Raw genomic sequence first — 18,661 nt, 5'->3', positions numbered from 1 at the left:
GAAAAGACCCACCGTTCCTGCACAGAACTCTCGGCCACGGAGTGCGCTGCTAACTGATAAAAATAAGTTCAGCACAGGACTTCTCCTAGATCCAAGCATCCAAAAGCTGGAACCCTTACTGGCCTTGGAGCGCCAAATGTCTCCTACAACCTGACATCAAGAACCTGCTGGGGGGAGTTTAGTTTCCCACAGAAGAGACCCACAGTTCCTGCACAGAGCTCTGTGCCCGGGAGTGGGCTTCTGCCACTTAGAATTCTGAACACTGCTGCACTTCCCCCATAGCCAAGCTCCCAGAAGCTGGAACCCTAACTGTCCTGCGAGTGCCCAATGTCTCCTACAACCTGACATTAGGAACATCAGTGGGTGAGTTTAGCTTCCCACAGAAGAGACCCACAGTTCCTGCACAGAACTCTCGGCAACGGAGTGGGCTGCTAACTGATAATAATAAGTTCAGCACAGGACTTCTGCCAGATCCAATCATCCAGAAGCTGGAACCCTAACTGGCCTTGGAGCGCCAAATGTCTCCTACAACCTGACATTAGGAACTTAGTCGGTGAGTATAGCTTCCCACAGAAAAGACCCACCGTTCCTGCATAGAACTCTCGGCCACGGAGTGGGCTGCTAACTGATAAAAATAAGTTCAGCACAGGACTTCTGCCAGATCCAAGCATCCAGAAGCTGGAACCCTTACTAGCCTTGGAGCGCCAAATGTCTCCTACAGCCTGACATCAGGAACCTGCTGGGGGGAGTTTAGTTTCCCACAGAAAAGACCCACAGTTCCTGCACAGAGCTCTGTGTCCCAAAGTGGGCTTCTGCCACTTAGAATTCTGAACAGTGCACATTACTCCCAGAACCAAGCTGTCAGAAGCTGGAACCCTAACTGTCCTTGGAGTGCCCAATGTCTCCTACAACCTGACATCAGGAACTTAGTCGGTGAGTATAGCTTCCCACAGAAGAGAGCCGCTGTTCCTGCACAGAGCTCTGTGGCCCGGAGTGGGCTTCTGCCACTTAGAATTCTGAACACTGCTGCACTTCTCCCATAGCCAAGCTCCCAGAAGCTGGAACCCTAAGTGTCCTGCGAGTGCCCAATGTCTCCTACGACCTGACATTAGGAACTTAGGGGGGTGAGTTTAGCTTCCCACAGAAGAGAGCCACTGTTCCTGCACAGAGCTCTGTACCCGGGAGTGGGCTTCTGCCACTTAGAATTCTGAACAGTGTACTTACACCCACAACCAAGCTGCCATGAAGCTGAAACCCTAGCTGCCCTTAGACTGCCAAGCACCCCATGCAAACTGACATCAGGAACTTGGAGGGGTGAGTTTAGTTTCCCACAGAAAAGACCCACCGTTCCTGCACAGAGCTCTGTGCCCGGGAGTGGGCTTCTGCCACTTAGAATTCTGAACAGTGCACATTACTCCCAGAACCAAGCTGTCAGAAGCTGGAACCCTAACTGTCCCTGGAGTGCCCAATGTCTCCTACAACCTGCCATTAGGAACTTAGGGGGTGAGTATAGCTTCCCACAGAAGAGAGCCACTGTTCCTGCACAGAGCTCTGTGCCCGGGAGTGGGCTTCTGCCACTTACAATTCTGAACACTGCTGCACTTCTCCCATATCCAAGCTCCCAGAAGCTGGAACGCTAAGTGTCCTGCGAGTGCCCAATGTCTCCTACAACCTGACATTAGGAACTTAGTCGGTGAGAATAGCTTCCCACAGAAGAGAGCCACAGTTCCTGCACAGAGCTCTGTGTCCAGGAGTGGGCTTCTGCCACTTAGAATTCTGAACAGTGTACTTACTCCCACAACCAAGCTGCCATGAAGCTGAAACCCCAGCTGCCCTTAGACTGCCAAACACCCCCTGCAAACTGACATCAGGAACGTGGAGGGGTGAGTTTAGCTTTCCACAGAAAAGACCCACCGTTCCTGCACAGAACTCTCGGCCACAGAGTGGGCTGCGAACTGATAAAAATAAGTTCAGCACAGGACTTCTGCCAGATCCAAGCATCCAGAAGCTGGAACCCTAACTGTCCCTGGAGTGCCCAATGTCTCCTACAACCTGACATCAGGAACTTAGGGGGTGAGTTTAGCTTCCCACAGAAGAGAGGCACTGTTCCTGCACAGAGCTCTGTGCCCGGGAGTGGGCTTCTGCCACTTAGAATTCTGAACAGTGCACATTACTCCCACAACAAAGCTGTCAGAAGCTGGAACCCTAACTGTCCTTGGAGTGCCCAATGTCTCCTACAACCTGACATTAGGAACTTAGTCGGTGAGTATAGCTTCCCACAGAAGAGAGCCGCTGTTCCTGCACAGAGCTCTGTGCCCGGGAGTGGGCTTCTGCCACTTAGAATTCTGAACAGTGTACTTACTCCCACAACCAAGCTGCCATGAAGCTGAAACCCTAGCTGCCCTTAGACTGCCAAACATCCCCTGCAAACTGACATCAGGAACTTGGAGGGGTGAGTTTAGCTTTCCACAGAAAAGACCCACCGTTCCTGCATAGAACTCTCGGCCACGGAGTGGGCTGCGAACTGCTAAAAATAAGTTCAGCACAGGACTTCTGCCAGATCCAAGCATCCAAAAGCTGGAACCCTTACTGTCCTTGGAGTGCCAAATGTCTCCTACAGCCTGACATCAGGAACCTGCTGGGGTGAGTTTAGTTTCCCACAGAAAAGACCCACAGTTCCTGCACAGAGCTCTGTGTCCCGGAGTGGGCTTCTGCCACTTAGAATTCTGAACAGTGCACATTACTCCCACAACCAAGCGGTCAGAAGCTGGAACCCTAACTGTCCTTGGAGTGCCCAATGTCTCCTACAACCTGACATTAGGAACTTAGTCGGTGAGTATAGCTTCCCACAGAAGAGAGCCACTGTTCCTGCACAGAGCTCTGTGTCCAGGAGTGGGCTTCTGCCACTTAGAATTCTGAACAGTGTACTTACTCCCACAACCAAGCTGCCATGAAGCTGAAACGCTAGCTGCCCTTAGACTGCCAAACACCCCCTGCAAACTGACATCAGGAACTTGGAGGGGTGAGTTTAGCTTTCCACAGAAAAGACCCACCGTTCCTGCACAGAACTCTCGGCCACGGAGTGGGCTTCTGCCACTTAGAATTCTGAACACTGCTGCACTTCTCCCATATCCAAGCTCCCAGAAGCTGGAACCCTAACTGTCCTTGGAGTGCCCAATGTCTCCTACAACCTGACATTAGGAACTTAGTCGGTGAGTTTAGCTTCCCACAGAAGAGAGCCAATGTTCCTGCACAGAACTCTGTGCCCGGGAGTGGGCTTCTGCCACTTAGAATTCTGAACAGTGTACTTACTCCCACAACCAAGCTGCCATGAAGCTGAAACCCTAGCTGCCCTTAGACTGCCAAACACCCCCTGCAAACTGACATCAGGAACTTGGAGGGGTGAGTTTAGCTTTCCACAGAAAAGACCCACCGTTCCTGCACAGAGCACTCTGCCCCGGAGTGGGCTTCTGCCACTTGCAATTCTGAACACTGCTGCACTTTACTCCCAGGTCCAAGCTGTCTGTAGCTGCAACCTTGGCTCCCCTTAGACTGCCAAATGACTGCAACCGAGTTGCACATAGTGAACAGCACAGAAAAAAGAAACAACACGGATGTGAACGTCCAGAAAATCTAACTGTTAAGTAAGAACCATCTGTAAGCATCACTGTTTATTAACTATCGCTACCATTGTCTGTATACAGCTGTATGTTGCTTCTATAAAGACATAAGTGTGTGGAATATATGTCTTCCTAGAGTTAGAATTCAATTTGTTTTGATAAGTTTATGATATGGGGATAAGACATAGAATGCCCTAGGGTGAGTTTATGCCGCTTGTATCCCCAGTCGCTTGTTCTGGACCTTTAAGACTGATTTTGAGAGCTAAGCAAGGAAAGAAAATGGTTGCAGTTTGTTTTAAGAAAATGACTTTCACTCCTCTGAATACCCTCTCTCGTATATTCAGCTCAAGCACAGACAGACTGCAGCACAAAGATGTGCTTTGCTCTTGGTTTCAGCTAGTTAGGGCAGAGAAGTTCCCTCGCTATTTGTTTTCCTTTTTCTTAGGACTGTTTAAACCTGCTGCAGACTGAAAAACCCAGAGCAGCGCCGAGAGCTGGCACCTGCAGCCCACGGGGCCTGCACCTGAGCATTTTATCAACACCAGAACAGCTGATAAGAGACCAAAAGAGCTCAGCTACAGCCCACAGCAAAGACTTTCTGAAGTTACCATCTCGCTTCAAAACAACAAAAAGTTTTATTATTTCATATTATTCATTCTTTATGCTTGTGACCACTTTGTTTGTTAAATAAATAGGTTTTCCCACTTTTCTCCAAAGAAGTTCTTTGCAAAAGCAGTTTAAAAGAATGAGACTGTTTAGGTTTACTTTCCAGAAGAACCCCATTCAAAGGTTTCCTCCCAAATTTACCCTAAACCTCGACAGCAACAAACAAATCAAACTACACAACAAAGAAGTCACAAATAAATTTCAATTAAAAACACCAAAACAAATAATTCCTAACTCAAGAAACCCATAAACCTCAAACCATCAAAACAAAAATACCACTTATAAATACACACAAAACCAAAAAAATCAATGTAACTATAAACAATACCTTTCAAATGATCCATAAGTATAAAACATATACTGCAATCAAACAAGCCAAATAAATTAACCCCTATACTATAATAAACAATAGTCCAATTACAAATATTAGGAAACACAAAAAAATTACCTACATTCCACTACCTCAACCCACCAAAACAAACACTACATACTCACCATGATAAAAGCCACCGCTAAATAAATAACCTCCCCTATACCTCACACTACAGCCACTTCCACCATTGTAAACCTTAGAAAACATTTCCTTTAAAAATACAATATCTCACCAAAAAAAAATATTTCAACAATAAAACTCAGTTCTAAAACAATCTGATCGACATGTAAACTAAGAAACCTACCATGAAATAAATAGACCGTATCCCTTAGCATACACCATCTACAAACAAAATAAAACTACACAAAAAATTATTGAAAACCACCTTAAAACAACTAAACAGAAAAAAACTTTTAAAAATATTAAAATTGCATCTAACAAAACCTCCACCGGCCAGGCTGGCCCTAGGTAATCTGAATCCCTACATACAATAAACAAAAACAAAACCCCAATCGCACGTATCAGAAGCCTATTTAAAAAAAAAAAAAAAAAAAAAAAAAGCTACTTAAATTAATTCTACCTCAAATACAAACAAACCCATCCATACAGTTACCTTCCCTCAAAAACCAAATTACAGGCAATAAATAATACCAAAAAATAACATGAAACACTATGTACCACCAAAGAATGCAATATTGAATAAAAGCACCATATAAGTAATAAAGTAATAAAAGCACCGCATAGAAGTACCACTATTTATTAAAATCCCAGGTGAAGGGGGATTCCCCCAGTTTGAACACAGACAATAAAAGGAGTTTCTTTCCTCAATTTAAACTCTTTTGTCCTCAAAACCCCCTTTTTTTTTTTTCTAGGGACGCCAGGGAAGGATTGGGAAGACAAAATTGAAAGGGAAAAGGAGAAAAGTCCCCCCTACAAATCCACACCGGCTCACCTGCTCCTGCTGCCCGGCACAAAGGTTTGTCCCTCGGCATCTCCTGAAGCAATACTCCATGTCCGAGGGTTCCCCCAAACTCTGTAAGACGAGCTCGCCATCATCCCGTAAGACACTCCAGAGAGCCTCGCAGAAGCTGCTCCCTCCGGCAGCTCCACGCTAGACTGAGCTGAGGCTCCCCGCGTAAGCAGCTCGGGCAGGAGCCACCTGCCCCTCATTATCCTTTACAGCTCACGCCTGCGGCTGCTCTGTCCCCTCGTTATCCTAACAGCTCACACGTGCAGCTGCTGCCAGCCCGAGGGTGAGGGCGGGGCAGAGGGAACTTGCTGCAGACATTTCACTGTTTGCACCGACACACTGGGGCACCGGGCTTTGCTTGCTAGGGATAAGCAAAAATTAAAGAGTTGACTTTTCTTGTTGTCATCATCCTTGAAGAAAGGAAAAATATATCAGGACTCGTGTGACTTCTCTGTGAACACAAAGTGCAAGGAACTTGGGAGGGGGAGGTCTTAAAACAACACCGGTTTCCTATAGCAGCAGCTGCTTTTGGTGCACACTGAAGCTTCTCTAGGCTTGTTTCAACGCTCTGCAGCAGTTAAGAGAGTACCACCTATTTAGGGGATACTGTAAAAGCTTTAGCTTTTCTAGAGATTTTCTCACCCCTTAAAACTGTATTTTATATTTCTATTTTTGTTACTTATATTTTTCTATTTTTGTATTTATTTAATTTGTGTTGACTTGTTTATTTTTTAAACTATATGAAATCATTTACCTAACACATCAGAACCACAATGAATTAAAATTAAATTAGCCTCGTTTTCTAAGGGGTAAAGATTTAATTTTTATTTAATAATGTTGGTATGTTTTCTCTGTCATTGTTTTTTCTTGGGGGGCAGTGTTTGTAGGGGCTTTTGTTTTGGTTTTTGTTTTTCTGTTTGCTTTGTTTTGGAGTTCTTTGTTAATAAACAAAGAGGTTCAGAGAGGCACAAAATAAAATGTCAACTTTGTTTTATTGCTACCTCTGAAATACAACTCGACACCAAGTTATTGCTGGTAATACTGTGTATGGGTAGAATGAGACCTGTTAAGGGGTTGAAAGGAAAAAAGTGGCAGCGTGGTGCTGAATAGCTCCTGCTTTACCAACATGAATTTGGAAAATTTCCTTGGAAATGTGCCCTACAATGTACAAAAACTCCAATTAGGATGGAAAACTGGAAAAAAAAATATATTCTCTTACTAGAATCAGAGAGAGAAAAAACATCAAATAAAAGGAAGAAATAACATCTAAATCCCAGCTTGCCTGGAAAACAAGCTTAGGCATTTCTAATACTGCAAACTTTTGGAACAGTCATCAAGTTGGTGGAAGTTCATGGAACAACAAATTTAAATCTGCTTCCTCTGCTCTAAGTTTAAAGGGAAGTGGAAATTCAACAGGTCCAGCTACTCCTATCCAAGAATGATCTGTGTTTTGTGGGAGTAACAATGCAAAGAAACTCGAATCTTACTTGTATTTGACATCGGAAACTCTCAGCAGAGTTGGGAAGTTTCAGTGGAACAAAAGCACCACACTTCCTGCAATAACAAAATTGGACTCGGCAAGTCAGGAATTTTATTTACACATCCACGGACGAGGAGGGGGATGACACCAGGAATACACTCCAGCTGAAAGCAAGGATTTATTGGAAAAGGCAGGAAATCAAACTGACAGTCTCTGTCCAGTTATGGCCAGGCAATTATCCAGGAGTCAGAAAGAAAAGTGGGAACCTTGGACTGGGATAAGGCCTTCCAGTGGCTTCACTTCCTACTGGCTCTCTCCTTTTTGCCCACAACCTGCAAGAGGAAAAACAACAGGAATAAAGTCTCAAACAGGATGGCCTTGGTCCAGGCAGACTGAAATGCAGCTCCCAGGGAGGGAGGCCAGGCTGTGCCTCGGGGAGCTCCGGGAATCTGGGATTGCCCGTGGGATTCAAGGGCTGGAAAAGCACACCCACCTGCCAGGTTCAGTGCTGGGACAGAGCAAGGCCAGGGCTCAGGGGCAGCAGTTAGAGCTGGGACTGCAGGAGAACACCCCAAACCCGGGTTAAACATCCGGCATGACACGCAGCACGCTCCGGGAGAAACTCGGGCGGGAGAAGCCCCGGGATGCTCCACGTTCCTTGCCCTTGGCAGCTGTGCCAGGGCCTCCCTCAGAATGCTGACCTCACCGTGCAGCTCCTACAAAACAGGAGAACTTATGGGAATCGCCCAGAATCCCTGGACTTCCAGTTATTAAGAACCACAGCTGCAGCGAAAGGTGTACAAACTCTACTGCAAACCAGTAGGTCTGAGGAGACACAGGACTTTATTCCAGAGGTGGCATGTTGGTGTTACTACTTTAAGCTCCTGCCGCTAGAACATATTTGTACCATAAATTCATTATTGAGGCAGCTAAATTGAAATTAGATTTTTTACAGTAAAGTCAGCCAAAAAAGAGAGTCTCAAAAATAGGATATAGGCCGCACAGTTATTCAAAAAAAAAGTTCTCATTCATGAGCATAACCTGCCAGCCTCTCATGTTTTCAGTCCTTACCATTTATTTTTACCAAGGTGATGATTAAAACCTTGTCAAAAGCTCAAAAAAAAAAAAAAAAATCCAGGACAAGGCAGGTGTTTTCCCAAGTACCCTCAGTGTGGAGCTGTGTCAGCCACAAGTGTTTGCTCCCTCAGCCCAGCCCGGAGCAGGCTCCAGCTGCTGCCCAGGGGGGTTACCAAGGGACTCACCTGTTTGAAGCTGTAAACGCAGGTGGCCTGCACTGGAGTGCCAATAAATGTGAAATGTGTGACTCTCACCTTGAATAGCGATCGATCTTCTCAGGGGAGCCCCTCACCCAGGATGGGGGGCTCTGCCACGGATTTCATCCCTCTGCATCTGAAACAAAGTCAGGACAACAGTCAGAGTGCTGCAGGATACCTTGACAGCTCCACACATCTTGTGGCAATCTAGGAATACCCTCTACAGTCTAACCACACCCCACATCACAAATTTCAAGCCCCCGGCACTATTACCCTCGTACCCCTACACCCAGACTGAGCAGCAAGGCAGAGCAGCTCCCGGCCAAACACACACCAACACCCGTGACACAGCACAGGACAAACGAGGGGACGCAACAGGGACAGAAAACTCTGGGCAAGAAGAATGACCCTGAGGGTCCAGAGAACTTGGAATGAGATGACCGAGGTGAGACGGAAGGTGAGCTGGCCAGGCTCAGAGAACCCTGCAGGAACAAGATGCCATCGGGATGACTTATCCCAAGAAACACAGAGATGGATGCCCGAGAATCCTACGGTCAGAATCCTCCACCTGTCTTTGCATTCTCACAAGACCTAACCCGCCGGAATGGATCAGGGCGGTGCACGGCTGTCAATACAGCTCAGAACAAGTCCTGAAAAGGCATTGGACTGGATGCTTGTGAAGAGAGATGGATTCTGATGAGTGTCCGAGCAGCTGAGGCAAAGGCACCCGGCTGAGGAGCACAGAGATCAGAAATGCTAAGACTGATGCCAGGGGTTTTGACAGGCCCCTGAAAGGACTAAAGGAAAAGACAAGACACCAAACAGACAGAGTGCACAACAGACAAGTGACACAACACACACCAGGACTGCTCTGCCCTGCACACCTCAGCACTGACATGAAAAATGAGACTTTCCCTTCATGTAGCCTAAGGGGTCACATCTTGGTGCCCCCAACTCCAAATCTGACTTAAAAAACCCCTCCCGGTGATCCCTGCCCTGGCATCCTGCTTTCATCCCCTCTGTGAGCCATCACCCTCCACTTATCTCTCAGGCATCCAGGGAGGCAAATCCCTGCCAGGTCCAAAGAAGGCCGCCTCTGCCTCAGGAAAATTCCTGCTGTCGCTGGGCTGTTGTCTCTTAGTCAGCTACAACAAAGAAAACCAAACATGAATGCGTGATCTTAGCAGCCCATCACCCAAACCCCGACAATTCTGCTACTCACTGTCTCCTAAGCTTGCCTGTGTCCTCGGCCCCGCGCTTCAGCTGCGCTCAGAGGCCAACGCCGGCGTCGCAGGGTCTGCCTGGGTAAAGAGCAGACAAGGTGACGTGGCAGCGCTGGAACTTGAGGGGACCCTCCCTCCTCCTCCTTCTCCTCCCTGACTCACCTCAACTCCTCGGCCGTTATCCAAGCCTACCTGGATGGGGCCTTCACAAGGAGAAGATCAAGGCTCCATCACAGACTCCTGGAATGCTCCCGGAGGGCTCACGGGTGAGGTGACGCGGGTCTGTCGTCCCGTTGGTGAGAGGGGAGCTCGGCCTCCTGCGAGTGGACTCCCTAAAACACACAATAACGGAGGCTTAGAGTTGCACCAGCGAGTGAGGCTTGAACAATAGCAACGGCTTCTGTCCACGAGTCACTGCTCACCTCGCCCACGTCAGCTTGACTGCTGAGATCCGGCTTCACCACCTAAAAATAAAGACAAAGAACAGAGCTGTAACACAGCCATCATTTACACCTCCCCTGCAAACAGAAACAGGGACTGACCTTCTCAGGGGAGCCCCTCACCCAGGATGGGGGGCTCTGCCACAGATTTCATCTCTCTGCATCTGAAAGAAAGTTCGGACAAAAGTCAGAGTGCTGCAGGATACCTTGACAGCTCCAGACATCTTGTGGCAATCTAGGAATACCCTCTACAGGCCTACTACACCCCACATCACAAATTTCAAGCCCCCAGGACTATTACCCTCGTACCCCTACACCCAGACTGAGCAGCAAGGCAGAGCAGCTCCGGGCCAAACACACACCAACACCCGTGACACAGCACAGGACAAACGAGGGGACACAACAGGGACAGAAAACTCTGGCAAGAAGAACGACCCTGAGGGTCCAGAGAACTCGGAATGAGATGACCGAGGTGAGACGGAAGGTGAGCTGGCCAGGCTCAGAGAACCCTGCAGGAACAAGATGCCATCGGGATGACTTATCCCAAGAAACACAGAGATGGATGCCCGAGAATCCTACGGTCAGAATCCTCCACCTGTCTTTGCATTCTCACAAGACCTAACCCGCCGGAATGGATCAGGGCGGTGCACGGCTGTCAGTACAGCTCAGAACAAGACCTGAAAAGGCATCGGACTGGATGCTTGTGAAGAGAGATGGATTCTGATGAGTGTCCGAGCAGCTGAGACAAAGGCACCTGGCTGAGGAGCACAGAGATCAGAAATGCTAAGACTGATGCCAGGGGTTTTGATAGGCCCCTGAAAGGACTAAAGGAAAAGACAAGACACCAAACAGACAGAGTGCACAACAGACAAGTGACACAACACACACCAGGACTGCTCTGCCCTGCACACCTCAGCACCGACATGAAAAATGAGACTTTCCCTTCATGTAGCCTAAGGGGTCACATCTGGGACATCCCCAGCTCCAAACCCGACTCAAAAAATCCCTCCCAGTGATCCCTGCCCTGGTACCCCACTTTCATCCCCTCCCTAGTTCCGAGCCCTCCACTTATCTCTCAGACGTCTGGGGAGGTGAATCCACGCTGGGCCCCAAAGAGGGCCGCCTCTCCTTCAGGGAAATTCCTCCTGTCACTGGGCTGCTGTCTCCTAGTCAGCTACAATAAAGAAAACCAAATATCAAAGCATAATCTTAGCTGCACATCAGCCAAAACCCAGCAGCTCTGCTACTCACCGTCTCTTAAGCAGCACCGGGTCCTCGGGCCCCGTGCGTGCTTCAGCTGAGCTCGGAGGCCGACGCTCGCAGCGCCAAAGCCTTAGAGGCGTTACTGGCACCGAGCCCACCCACCGTGGCCTCCATTAGGGCTGTGAGCATCCCCGGTTAGAGCAGGACAGGAACGCAGGGTGGACATCCCCGGTGAACCTCAACCCTGTGGACTCTGCCCCACCACTGTCACTTCCTGCCTGGCCCTAGCTTAGGGTTACTGCCTGCACCTCTCAGGACTTCTGGCCTTGTCTTGCGTTAGGATTGCTGCCGGCAGCTGCTCTCAGGGAAACAGTGTTGGCAGCAGCGCTGTGAGGGCTGGTATACCTGTACTCTGACTTGTATCCTAGGCTGTACCCCCGATTTTCACTGTGTGTTCTCTAGACCTCGAGTCCTTTACTTCTCAAGCCCTCCTTCAGCCTCTGTGTGCCACTGTAAACTCCCCCTGCTGAACCCTACTAACCCTACGCCTTGCAACTGGCATTGCTCCTAATCAGGACACTCCTGGGCCAGGAATCCCCTGCTGCAGCCTAACCCTGTGGACTCTAAAAGAAGGCCAATAATGTGAAGCTCCCTAGAACATGGAGATGGGTCAGAACTGCCCCGCCCAGCAAAGGCTCTGGTGATGCTGAGGAGAAACCCTCACCCTTTACTTTTGAAGGGACCACCCCACTAGGGCCTTCTCTTCTAAGGTAACTTTAAATCACCTCCCGGGACTGAAAAGGTTTTTTCCCTTCTCCTGACCACCAGCCCCAACACTTAGCTTTTGGAACACGAGTGGAACGTCCGTCCTCGACAGAAATGAACATGTCGGCACCGCAGACGTCGACGTGTTCTCAGCATCCGCTTTGGGGCTGCCATATCCAGACTTTGTCTCCGCACCTCCTCGCGCTACCTAGGATCACAAAACAGGAAATGTGACTATCCCCCTCCAGAAGAGTAATCCCCAGGGCTCCTCTGCACCGCTGCCCCAGCTCCCCCTCAGATCTTCACTCCGCTCCAGAGGCTGACAGGAGTGGACCCAGCAAAAGGAAAAAGTAAATGCTGAGCACATCGCTCACCTATGGGTCACCCTGCCTAAAGGGCAACTCACCGGCTCTCTCTATTCCTTAGCACGCCTGGGACAGCAGTGGCACCTGCAAAGAAACAAAAGAAGCAAAAAATCATGCTGAGTTACTGTGAAACAGCAACCTCCCCAGTCTGACTGAAGCATGCCACAAGTATACCTTAATGCTGCACCCATCTGGCCTCTGGGGCCAGCACACCTGGCAAGGGGACAACCTAAAGTAAAAAAAAAAAAGAACAGTGAATGCTTAGAGTTGCACCAGCAAGTGAGACTTGAACAATAGCAACTGCTTCTGTCCACCAGTCACTGCTCACCTTGCCCACGTCAGCTTGACTGCTGAGATCCAGCTCCACCTCTGGGAATTCCTTGCTGTCACCAGACTGCTGTCTCTTAGTCAGGTACCATAGAGAAAACCAAATGCTGATGTACAATCTCAGCAGATCTGTTGGCCGGTCAGTGAGGGGGTCTCCCTGTAATACCAGTGGACCACCTAAAACACACAAACAATAATGGAGGCTTACAGCTGCACCAGAAACACCACTACCCTGACCACACAAATACATGAATACTAGAAAAGAAAAAAACAAAAAATAATGCAGCAAAAAAAGCCAACTCTTATTACTATAAGTCCAACTACCAAATATAATAAAAATAACCCCCATGTCCAATCCCCTCAAAAAACCTTCAAAATATATACCTGCAACCCCCTCAATCCTAAAACTAAAAGATCCATTCAACTATAAACAGCATCTCCCAAATTTTCCATAATTATAGAACACACACTAAAACCAAACAAGCTAAATAAATAAATCCCTGTAATACAATAAACAATAATTGAATTATAAATATTAGAAAACCCTAATAAATTAGCTACATCACACTACCCCAAACCCATCAAAACAAATACTACACACTCACCATAATAAAAACCACCACCAAATAAATAAAAACCTCCTTTACATCTCACACTACAGCCAATTACACCATTGTAAACCTTAGAAAACACACCCTCAAAAAACACTGTATCTCACCAAAAACAATTCAACAAAACTCAGTTCAAAAATACTCTGACCGACATGTAAACTACAAAACCTAACACGAAAAAGAAACCATATCTCTCACCATACACCATCTACAAACAAGATAAAGCTACACAATAAATCATTCAAAGCCACTAAACAGAAAAAATAGCCCTACCCAACTTGAATCCCTACATATCACACACAAAACCCCAATACCACGTATCAGAAGTCTAGCAAAAAAAGCTACTTAAATTAATTCTACCTCAAATACAAACAACCCCTCCAACAAAGTTATCCTCACTCAAAAACCAAATTACACATAACATCAAAAATCAGACAAAACACTACACGCCACCCAAGAGCATAATACTTAATAAAAACCACATAGAAATACCACAACTCATTAAAAATCCAGGTGGAAAGTTTTCTTCAGTTTGAATACTGACAACCACAGAAGAAGAGTTTCTTCACTGAATTTGAACTCCTTTTCTCTCCATAACTCCTTTTATTTCCTGGGAGCACCACAGAGAAATTAGCAAGACAAAGCTGCAAAGAAAAAAAAAATCTCCCCTACAAACCCATGCTGGCTTACCTGCTACTGCTGTCCGGCACAAAGAAACCCCCCACACCCACGTGCTCCTGCAGGCGCTGTAAGAAGCTTTCCCACCACCGCAGAAACCACGCTGAGCTCCTCACGGCCCGATGCCAAAGTGAACTCGGGCTCCTCTATTAAGCCGCCCCCGGCTAGAACCGGCCCCTCATTATCCTTTACAGCTTACACTTGTGGCGGCTCTGCTGCCCTCCTCATCCTGACGGTCACACCTGGGGCTGCTCTGTCCCCTCACCATCCTGTGACAGCTCTCACCTGCAGCTGCTGCCAGTCCGAGTGTCGGGGCAGGGGAAGAGGGGACTTGTGCTCATCCCCGGAGAATTCGTTGTCCGCACCTGGCGCGCTGGGGCACCGGGCTTTCCTTGATAGGGATAACGACCCCTCTTCTCCTGCACGTGCCCAAGGCTGAAACTGGGATTCCACCTCCTAAATTCCGTATGTGTGAGGGTCATAATCCCCAAGGAAATCCCCCCGCAATCGTTACCCTCCATTTACAATTTTTCCTTTGGAATCGTTGCTAACTTGTCTTTCTGTGCAAGGGTTCCAAACGTTCATTGGGAGTTCAGTAGCCGGGTTGGTTTGTTTATAACTTAGCTGACAATCCCAGGCTAAATCCAAACACCCAGAGATACAGGGAAATATGGAGACAGTTTATAAATATTGCCCAACCCTTACCCTGAATTCTTCATCACACATCCTCGGAGCAGATTTACTCCATCCTTTCTTCCCAGCAGCAGCTCTCCAGCACAAATCTCACTTCTCACAACTGTTTCTTCCCACAAACCAAACAGAAATCTACTACGAGGCGAGGCGGGGAGGGGCGAGGCCGGTCTCGGGGCAGAGCCCCCGGGCCCTCAGGGCGGGCCGGGGGGACCGGAGCAGAGCCCGGGCCGGGTTGGAGCCGGAGCCGGTCTGAGGGCGGAGGCCCCGGGCCCTCAGCGCGGGCCGGGGGGCGGGGGCGGTTCCCAGGGCCCGCTGTCCAATCAGCACTGCCGATGCCTCAGCGAGCCCGCCAATCGCGGGGATTCAAAAGGGTGGCGGAAGTAGCTGCTGCTCTATGGGCTCGGTGTGGAACGCCCCGGTGGGGTCCCGGCGCCGTGCACTTGGGACCCGCCCCGCGCCCCTGAAGCCGCGCCCCCGGTACTGCCCGGCCCCGGCTGCCTCCGGGCCCCGCCTCACAGAGCCCCGGCTCCGCCCCGGCTCCGCCCCGAGCCCGCCCCGGCTCCGCCCCTGCTCCACCCCGAGCCCGCCCCGGCTCCGCCCCGAGCCCGCCCCGGCTCCGCCCCGAGCCCGCCCCGGCTCCGCCCCGAGCCCGCCCCGGCTCCGCCCCTGCTCCGCCCCGAGCCCGCCCCGGCTCCGCCCCGAGCCCGCCCCGGCTCCGCCCCGAGCCCGCCCCGGCTCCGCCCCGAGCCCGCCCCGGCTCCGCCCCGAGCCCGCCCCGGCTCCGCCCCGGCTCCGCCCAAAGCCCGCCCCGGCTCTGTCCCGAGCCCGCCCCGGCTCCGCCCCGAGCCCGCCCCGGCTCCACCCCGGCTCCGCCCCGAGCCCACCCCGCCTCCGCCCCGAGCCCGCCCCGGCGCCCCGCGCTGCCCGGGATGGGGGCGGGACCATCGCCCGCGGCCCCGCCCCGCCCCTCACAGCTGAGCCGAGCCGAGGTTGCTCGCGGCCCTGCGCGGAGCCAGGCGGGGCCGGGAATGGGACCGGCCGTTCTGGTTCGGGTCCTGTCAGTGTCGGCTGCGGCTCCCGAGCGGTGCGGCCCCCCTCGGCGGGCGGGCTCTGGGTCTCGGGGCCTGAGGACCGGGCTGGCGTTGCGGTCGGGATCGGGACCGGGATCGCTGCGGGCGGCAGGAGCCGCTCCTGCTCCGCCTGCAGCCGGAGCTGCGCTGGAGTCCTGGCGGGGCTCTGGGCACGGGAGGACGGCGGCGGCGATTGCCTCTCATAACCTCTGATATCGACCCCCCCACAGCATCATTGATCCCCACCCGAGTGTCACTGACCCCCCTCAATGTCATTGATGCCACCCCAATATTCCATTGATCTTCCCTCAGCGTCGCTGACCCCCCCCAAAATTCCATTGATCCCCTCCACTTGATCCCGCCCTTTTTCTCCCCTCACGTTTCCCGCCCTTTTTCGTGGGGAACCACCCCTGAGGGGTCCTGTGGAAGGATTCTGGAGGTCCGAGGGGTGAATTTGGGGTTTGGAGGGAGGTTTTGGGGGGTCCCAGGGATGGATTTGGGGGTTTTTGGGGGTCCAAGGGATGGATTTGGGGGTCCCGGGGTGGATCTGGGGTCCTGGGGAGGTTTTGGGGGGTCCCAGGGGTGGATTTGGGGTTCATGGGGAGGGGTTTGGGGGTTTTTTGGGGCCTCAGGGGTGAATTTGGGGTCCGGGGAGAGGTTTTGGGGGTTTTTTGGGGACCCAGGGGTGAATTTGGGGTCTGGGGAGGGGTTTTTGGGGGTCCCTCACCTGCAGGGCGTCGCAGGGGTGGCAGGGGGAGGGGGCAGCGGGGGGGGCCCAGCGCCCACCCCCCGTTGGGCTTCAGGAGGGCGTCGATGAGACCGAAACAGCTCGGGGGGGGGGTCAAAAACCGGGGGGGGTCACGGGCTGGAACCCCCCAGTGCCCCCCAAACCACCCCCAGGGCCCCCCCCGACCTCCAGGAGCCCGCAAAACCCTCCTCAGGTTCCTTTGATGCCTCAAATGGGCCGCCCAAACCTCCCGAAGATCCCCCAAAAACACCCAAAGCAGCCCCCAGGACTCCCCCCAGGCCCCCCAAAACCCCCCAAACCCCTCCAGGACAACTCGGGACCCCCAGGATCCCCCCAAAATCCGCCCCCCCCCTCCCCCTGAGGCCTCATTTGACCCGCTCCACGTTGCAGACAGGCAGCAGCTGATCAAGCCACAAGCACCAGCACCTGCGGGACTGGGATGGACTGGGAGCACTGGGAGGGTGATCAGAGAGAACTGGGATGGACGGGGAGTGGACTGGGATGAACTGGCAGGTGTGTGGGGGTCGATGGTGGGCACAAGGTGCCTTACTGGTCTATACTGGGATGGGTCTATTGGCCCCAGGGGAGGGGGTGTGGCCACACTGGTCCAGACTGGGAGGGGTGTCACCATGGCGCCAGAGGCGGAGTCGAGGATCCGGGCGAGGCAGGGACACCTAGGGGACAGCCAGGGCACCCCAGAGACACCTAAGGGACAGCCAGGGCACCCCCAGGGACACCTAAGGGACAGCCATGGCACCCCCAGTGACACCTAGGGGTCAGCCAGGGCATCCCCAGGGACACCTATGGGACAGCCAGGGGACCCCCAGAAACACCCAGGGCACCCCCACGGACACCTAGGGGACAGCCAGGGCACCCCCAGATACAGCCAGGGCCCCCCAGAGGACAGCCAGGGCATCCCAGTGACACCAGAGCACCCCCAGGGACACCTATGGGACAGCCAGGGGACCCCAGAGACACCTAAGGGACAGCCAGGGCACCCCCAGGGACACCTAAGGGACAGCCATGGCACCCCCAGTGACACCTAGGGGTCAGCCAGGGCATCCCCAGGGACACCTATGGGACAGCCAGGGGACCCCCAGAAACACCCAGGGCACCCCCACGGACACCTAGGGGACAGCCAGGGCACCCCCAGATACAGCCAGGGCCCCCCAGAGGACAGCCAGGGCATCCCAGTGACACCAGAGCACCCCCAGGGACACCTATGAGACAGCCAGGGCACCCCAGGGACAGCCAGGGCCCCCACAGGGACACCTATGGGACAGCCAGAGCCCCCGCAGGGACACCCAGGGAACCCCCAGGGACACCTAGGGGACAGCCACGGCCTCCCCAGGGACAGCCAGGGCACCCCCAGGGATACCTAGGGGACAGCCAGGGCACCACCACGGACACTTAAAGGACAGCCAGGGCCCCCACAGGGACAGCCAGGGACCCCCAAGGGACAGAGAAGGCACCCCCAGGGACACGTAGGGTACAGCCAGGGCACCCCAGGGACAGCCACGGCCACACCAGGGGCAGCCAGGGCCGCCCCAGGGAGAGCCAGAGCATCCCCAGGGCACCGCCACGGACACCAAGGAAACCCCCAGGGACAGATAGAGGACACCCAGGTAACCCCAGGGACACCTAGGGGATAGCCAGGGCACCCTAGGGACTCCCTGGCCACGCCAGGGACCGCCAGGGCACCCCCAGAGACACCAGGGCTCCCCCAGGGACACCTAGAGGACAGCCAGGGCACCCCCAGGGACACCCAGGGCACCCCAAGGGACACCTAGGAGGCAGCCAGGGCACCCCCAGGGACACCCAGGGCACCCCCAGGGCACCGCCAGGGACATCCAGGGCACCCCCAGGGACATCTAGGGGACAGCCAGGGCCCCCCAAGGGACAGCCAGGGCACCCCCAGGGAGACCTAAGGGACAGCCAGGGCACCCCAGGGTCAGCCAGGGCCCCCACAGGGACACCTAGGGGACAGCCAGGGCCCCCGATGGGACACCCAGGGAACCCCCAGGGACACCGAGGGGACAGCCACGGCCCCCCCAGGGACAGCCAGGGAACCCCCAGGGACACCGAGGGGACAGCCAGGGCCCCGACAGGGACACCCAGGGCACCCGCAGGGACACCTAGGGGACACCCAGGGCAC

At 52.6% G+C, this 18,661-nt stretch overlaps 2 long non-coding RNA genes across 5 annotated transcripts; both read right to left on the bottom strand.

Annotated features, from left to right (window-relative positions):
• Positions 1-7,197: 7,197 nt before the first annotated feature.
• On the bottom strand, positions 7,198-10,448 carry LOC136305164 (uncharacterized). Its single transcript, XR_010725089.1, has 7 exons — positions 10,149-10,448; positions 10,029-10,070; positions 9,769-9,938; positions 9,606-9,684; positions 8,441-9,528; positions 7,603-7,825; positions 7,198-7,441 (listed from the first exon to the last, which is right to left on the bottom strand). It is a non-coding gene; the product is annotated as an uncharacterized lncRNA (long non-coding RNA).
• A 69-nt stretch (positions 10,449-10,517) lies between these two features.
• Positions 10,518-14,980, bottom strand: LOC136305168 (uncharacterized). Of its 4 annotated transcripts, XR_010725097.1 has the most exons (6): positions 14,701-14,980; positions 14,281-14,451; positions 12,708-13,927; positions 12,554-12,608; positions 12,421-12,463; positions 10,518-12,222 (listed from the first exon to the last, which is right to left on the bottom strand). It is a non-coding gene; the product is annotated as an uncharacterized lncRNA (long non-coding RNA). The 4 variants fall into 4 exon arrangements; XR_010725096.1 differs by lacking the exon at positions 14,701-14,980 and having other exon boundaries at positions 14,281-14,660; XR_010725095.1 differs by lacking the exons at positions 14,281-14,451; positions 14,701-14,980 and adding an exon at positions 14,008-14,140.
• Positions 14,981-18,661: the final 3,681 nt, after the last annotated feature.

The sequence above is a fragment of the Chamaea fasciata genome, unplaced genomic scaffold, assembly GCF_029207755.1.
Source record: "Chamaea fasciata isolate MVZ Bird 193981 ecotype frontalis unplaced genomic scaffold, bChaFas1.0.hap1 SCAF_298, whole genome shotgun sequence".
Taxonomy (NCBI): domain Eukaryota; kingdom Metazoa; phylum Chordata; class Aves; order Passeriformes; family Sylviidae; genus Chamaea; species Chamaea fasciata.
Note: the sequence above shows the minus strand (reverse complement) of the source record. Positions and strands in the feature narration are given on the sequence as shown.